Source organism: Abramis brama (genome assembly GCF_963993115.1).
Source record: "Abramis brama genome assembly, chromosome: 3".
In the NCBI taxonomy this organism is placed as follows: domain Eukaryota; kingdom Metazoa; phylum Chordata; class Actinopteri; order Cypriniformes; family Leuciscidae; genus Abramis; species Abramis brama.
The window spans coordinates 5,592,562-5,599,750 of NC_139965.1; positions in this window are offsets into that span (position 1 = coordinate 5,592,562).

Sequence of the window (7,189 nt, forward strand, 5' to 3'; positions counted from 1 at the left end):
ATGCTGAACAACTTTGCCTCAAGAACCATCACTGTCAATCAAACTGTTCATTAAATATTCATGAATATGTTAAAAACCTACTTTTGCGAACTAGTCCCTGGTTTTTCGCCCGATCAGAACCAGACCAGTCTAGGACAATTCTCTGGACTCTCTAGATCAATAATTATCGAAAAAAAGTTGAACTTTTGCATTTTTCGCATGGGTATAATTGGGTCATAAAGAAAATGGGCGTGGCAAAATGCACTCAAAAGCCTATAAATCCTAAACGAAAACTCAGAACTTCACGAAAATTGGTGAGCATATGTGCCACAACATCATTAACAAGCATGCAAAATATCATGGAGATCGGACTATAGGTGGCGCTATAACTGTTAAAAAGCTTGCCTGTATTGGCTGTAAATGGACTTTTCCATCTATTATTTCAGTGGTTAAAAGCTTTCTAAACAAATCTTAATGTCTTAAATGCTTATGTGCTTAAAGGCCTTAAATGCTTGAACCCCGATAAATGCTGCTTGCAGCTTTAATTATTATTATTATTTTCCCCTAAAACGCATCGTGCAGCCCAAACCGTAAATGCTGGAGACTTGAAACTCAGCCAAATGGTAGTCCTCAATTTGGGGAGAACCTATCAAAGTATGACCCCGATTGGCCAATAGGTGGCGCTATAGCAAGCAAAAGTATGAAATCAGCCATAACTCCTAGACGGTTTGTCATAGAATCAAGTGTCTTATATCACTGTAATCCGTGGCTCAAGACGGTCAAAACGTATATCTCCGATTTCATTTCCGCCTGGGAAAATTTTCCGCCATTTTGAATTTTCTCAAAAACCTACTTTTGCGAACTAGTCCTAGGTTTTTCGTCCGATTGGAACCAAACCAGTGCAGAAATGTTCTCTGGAGTCTGAATATCAATAATTATCGAAAAAAAGTTGAAATTTCGATTCACGGTCGCTAGGGGGCGCCAAAACGTACGTTGTGGGAGGAGCCTATGTTACTAAAACGGCTATAACTCGAGAAATAAATGAGGTATCTTCACCAAACTCGGTAAACATGTGTAATCGTTCAATTTGAGGTCACAGTAAAAAAATCGCGACGATTGAACAGTAGGTGGCGCTATAACTTGAAAAAAACATGAAAAGGGCTATAACCACCTGACCGTTTGTCCGATTGACTTGAAAATTGGTATGCAGTGTCTTGGTCCAAGGTGCCACGTATGCCTATGAGGACATTGACGTATCTCAAAAAACATGGCCGCCATCGGCCAATGAAATTTGAGCACCTATTAGACAAGGTTAACGGAGGCTGATCGGAACGAAACTCGATGGGCATGTTCGACTCATGGCCCAAGAGGTCTGTAAGAATTTTGAAAGAAATCGGCCACTAGTTGGCGCTAACGAGATTTTTTGGCTCTGTAATCACGTGGTGTTGCACACATCCACACAATATGCATATCAGTTGATAAATCTCCTCATACTGAACAACTTTGCCTCAAGAACCATTGCTGTCAATCAAACCGTTCATTTAATATTCGCAAATATGTTAAAAACCTACTTTTGCGAACTAGTCCTAGGTTTTTTGCCCAATCGGAACCAAACCAGTCTAGGACAATTCTCTGGACTCTCTAGATCAATAATTATCAAAAAAAAGTTGAACTTTTGCATTTGGATGGCTGTAATAGGGTCATTTATAAAATGGGCGTGGCAAAATACACTAAAAAGCCTATAAATCCTAAATGAAAACTCAAAACTTCACAAAAATTGGTGAGCATATGTCACATAACATCATTAACAAGCATGCCAAATTTTATGGACATCGGACCAAAGGTGGCACTATAACTGTTAAAAGGCTTTAAACCACATATTTCCTATGGTAAATTGCCTGTATTGGCTGTAAATGGACTTTTCAATCTATTATTTCAGTGGTTAAAAGCTTTCTAAATAAATCTTAATGTCTTAAATGCTTAAATGCCTTAAAGGCCTTAACTGCTTGAACCCCGATAAATGCTGCTTGCAGCTTTAATTATTAGGGGTTCAAGCACGAAGTGCTGAAACCCTATTGTAATTGCCCTGATTTTTATTATTATTATTATTCTTCCCTAAAACGCATCGTGCAGCCAAAACCGTAAGGCCTAGAGACGTGATACTTGGTCAAATGGTAGTAGTATTGCTCGCTACTCAGATACACGGACTTAGCCAAATCGGCCCATAGGTGGCGCTACAGCGACCAAAAGCGCGAAACTGCTCATAACTCCTAGACTGTATGTCGTAGACTCAAGTGTCTTATATCAATGTAATCAAGACCTCATGGCAAACAAAACGTATATCTCCGATTTCATTTCCGGTATGCAAATTTTTCCGCCATTTTGAATTTTGTCAAAAACCTACTTTTGCGAACTAGTCCTAGGTTTTTTGCCCGATCGGAACCAAACCAGTGCAGAAATGTTCTCTGGAGTTTGAATATCAATAATTATCAAAAAAAAGTTGAAATTTCGATTCACGGTCGCTAAGGGGCGCCAAATTGTATGTTGTGGGAGGAGCCTATTTTACTAAAACGGCCATAACTCCAGAAGTAAATGAGGTATCTTCACCAAACTCGGTACAATTATTTAAGAGGTCAATCTGAGGTCACAGTAAAAAAATCGTGGCGATTGGCCACATGGTGGCGCTATAACATGAAAAAAACATAAAACTGGCTATAACCACCTGACCATTAGTCCGATTGACTTGAAAATTGGTATGCAGTGTCTTGGTCCAAGGTGTCATGTATGTCTATGAGGACATTGGTGTATCTCAAAAAACATGGCCGCCATCGGCCAATGAAGTTTGAGCACCTATTAGACAAGGTTAACGGAGGCCGATCGGAACGAAACTCAGTGGGCATGTTCGACTCATGGCCCTAGAGGTCTGTAAGAATTTTGAAAGAAATCAGCCACTAGTTGGCACTAACGAGTTTTATGGCTCTGTAATCACGTGGTGTTACACTTATCGTAACAAAATGCATATCATTTGATAGATCTGCTCATGCTGAAAAACTTTGCCTCAAGAACCATTGCTGTCAATCAAACCGTTCATTAAATATTCGCGAACATGTTAAAAACCTACTTTTGCGAACTAGTCCTAGGTTTTTCGCCCGATCAGAACCAGACCAGTCTAGGACAATTCTCTGGACTCTCTAGATCAATAATTATCAAAAAAAAGTTTAACTTTTGCATTTGGATTGCTGTAATAGGGTAATTTATAAAATGGGCGTGGCAAAATGCAATCAAAAGCCTATAAATCCTAAACAAAAACTCAGAACTTCACAAAAATTGGTGAGCATATGTGACATACAATCATTAACAAGCATGCAACATTTTATGGAGATCGGACAATAGTTGGCGCTATAACTGTTAAAAGGCTTTAAAACCATATATTTCCTATGGTAAACTGCCTGTATTGGCTATAAATGGTCTTTTCCATCTCTGATCATATAATTTTCATATCATAATGTTCAAAACTAGTGCAATACAATTCTCTGGACTCACTAGAACAATAATTGTCAGAAAAAGTTGAACTACTTCATTTGGATAGCTATAATAGGTTCACTTCAAAATGTGGCCTTTACCAAGTGTCCCCGAAAGCCTATATCTCTTTAATGAATGTTTAAACCTTCTTAAAAACAAGTCAGAACATGTGAAATATTACTCTGAACATGCATGGAAATTTTCAGACAGATCGGACAAAATTTGCCTCTATAACAGTTAAAAAGGTGAAAATGATATGGATATAATAGCATATTAAGCCAATAAGTGGTATTTTACTGCCCCCTGCTGTTTAAAATAGTAATTTTGTCATATTGTTCTATAATTTATATTTAGACTTTATAAAATCACTATTTTAACATTTACAATTACATTTACTCAAAATCCATCTGTTAAAGTATTAGTATTGACAGTTTGATCACATTATATATTTCAAATATCTGTATCTACAACATAATGTGTGTGTGTAGTCTTAGGTTTCTAAATAAATTCTGAATAATCTGATTAATAGCTTACAAAGACTTTGTGAAATGTTTATAGACCATTGAAATATATTTTCATAATGACATATCCCAATAGCATTGAAAAAACAACAACATTTGTCTTTGTGTGTGTGTGTGTGTGTGTGTGTGTGTGTGTGTGTGTGTGTGTAAACATGCATTATGGAGTTAAAATGGAAAAACTGGTTTGCTTTAGTACAGAAAAATGGTGAAAATCATGAAGTTTAAAGTGAAAGTGAGCCAATAACTGGTCTTCTACTGCCCTCTGCTGGCCATTCTACTTATTAATGAAGTCTACTCACATATGCTTTTGCATTCATTATACACTAAAAATCACTTATATAACAATAAGACACTAAAAAATCACTTATATAACAATTACTATTGTAGCACAATCATGCTAGAATCATAGTAAATAATACTAGAATGTGGTAAATTGTTGTGGGAGGAGCCTATTTTACTAAAATGGCTATAAGTCAAGAAGTAAATGAGATATCTTCACCAAACTCAGTACACATGTGTATGGGTTCAATTTGAGGTCACAGTAAGCAATTTTATGGAGATCAGACCATAGGTGGCGCTATAACTGTTAAAAAAGCTTTAAAACCATATATTTCCTATGGTACATTGCCTGTATTGGCTGTAAATGGTCTTTTTCATCTATTATGTCAGTGGTTAGATGCTTGCTAAATAAAACTAATAACTTTTGATGCTTTTGTGCTTAAAGGCCTTAAAGGCCTTAACTGCTTGAACCCCGATAAATGCTGCTTGCAGCTTTAATTATTATTATTATTATTCTTCTCCGCTAAAACGCATCGTGCAGCCCAAACCGTAAGTGCTAGAGACTTGAAACTTGGCCACAAGGTAGTACAAAAATCGAGGAGAGGTTATCAAAGTATGAGCCCGATTGGCCCATAGGTGGCGCTATAGCTCAAAAAACAAAAAAAATCCACTATTTTGCTCATATCTCAATAACCATTTGTCCCAGCTTCAAGTGTCATACATCATTGGAATCCTTGGCTCAAGCCGAACAAAAAATATAGGAGGTATTTCATTTCCGGTATGCAAATTTTTCCGCCATATTGGATTTTGTTCAAAACCTACTTTTGCAAACTAGTCCCTGGTTTTTCGCCCGATCGGAACCAAACCAGTGCAGAAATGTTCTCTGGAGTCTGAATATCAATAATTATCGAAAAAAAGTTGAAATTTCGATACATGGTTGCTATGAGGTGTCAAAACGTTCGCAGGAGGCGGAGCTAATTTTACTAAAATGGCTATAACTCGGGAACGCAATGAGATATTTTCACCAAACTTGGTACACATATGTATGAGCTCAATCTGGGGTCACAGTAAACAAATCGCGACGATTGAACACTAGATGGCGCTATAACATGAAAAAAACATGAAAAGGGCTATAACCACCTGACCGTTAGTCCGATTGACTTGAAAATTGGTATGCAGTCTCTTGGTCCAAGGTGCCATGTAAATCTATGAGGACATTGGCGTATCTTGAAAAACATGGCCGCCATTGGCCAATGAAGTTGAGCACCTATTAGACAAGGTTAACGGAGACCGATCGAAACGAAACTCGATGGGCATGTTCAACTCATGGTTCTAGAGGTCTGTAAGAATTTTGAAAGAAATCGGCCACTAGTTGGCGCTAACGAGTTTTATGACTCTGTAATCACGTGGTGTTACACTCATCCACACAATATGCATATCATTTGATAGATCTCCTCATGGAGAACAACTTTGCCTCAAGAACCATTGCTGTCAATCAAACCATTCATTAAATATTCGGAATTATGTTAAAAACCTACTTTTGCGAACTAGTCCCTGGTTTTTCGCCCGATCAGAACCAGACCATTCTAGGACAATTCTCTGGACTCTCTAGATCAATAATTATCAAAAAGTTGTTGAAATTTTGCTTTTGGTTGGCTATAAGAGGGTAATTTAGAAAATAGGCATGTCCTAATACACTCAAACGTCTATAAATCCTAAATAAAAAGTCAGAATTTCACAAAAATTGATGAGCATATGTGACATAACATGCTAAAGAAGCATGGACATTTTTATGGAGATCGGACCATAGGTGGCGCTATAACTGTTAAAATGCTTTAAAACCATATATTTCCTATGGTAAATTGCCTGTATTGGCTGTAAATGGTGTTTTCCATCTGTGCTCATATAATGTTCATATAATAATGTTCAAAACCAGTGCAGTGCAATTATCTGTACTCAATAATTATCAGAAAAAGTATAACTTCTTCATTTGGATGGCTATAATAGGGTCACTTCAATATGTAGCCTTGACCAAGTGTCCACAAAAGCCTATATCTCTAATATGAATGATCAGACCTTAAAAACAAGTCAGAACAAGCATGAAAAAGACAGATCGGACAAAATTTGCCTCTATAACAGTTAATAAAAAAGGTGAATATGAATAACATAGCATATTAAGCCAATAAGTGGTATTTTACTGCCCCCTGCTGTCATTTCATCATACTACTCCCTAATATTGTTCTATAATTCATATTTAGACTTTATAAAATCATTATTTTAACATTTACAATCACATTTTGTCAAAATTAATCTATTGTTGTATTACTATTGACAACTGAGTCACAAGTGAATACTGAAACCGAAAGTAAAACGGCATTTACACCACGTCCCCGAATACAAATTCACTCATTACTCGAAAACGGAAAGTCGTTGCGCGCTCAAATTTTGATGGTAAGGTCCTCTCCAGGCTCTTGATCGAAACGTGTTGTCGCGGGCCTGAATGATAGTCTCATTCAACAGGGCTCCTCGAGCACTATCTATGCTCTGAGTTTCAGAATTTTTCGCGTTCTGGTTACCGAGATATAAGTGAAAAACCAAATTCCCATTCATTCACTCATTCATTCAAACACTTCAATTGTAAAATGTAAGCTATAATACCACTTTTGTCCACTTGAGGGAGCAGCAAGATTACATATGATCTTTTCATTAGCTTTCAGTATTGGGAAACAAACAAATGCTTTAAAAGCAATCTTTTTTATTATGATAGGGCTGTAGCTATCGATTATTTTAGTAATCGAGTATTCTATTCAAGTAATCGGATAAAAAAATGTGGTAAAAAATAGATTCAAGTTAACAACAGCCTTTAAAATGACTTAAAATACAAATAT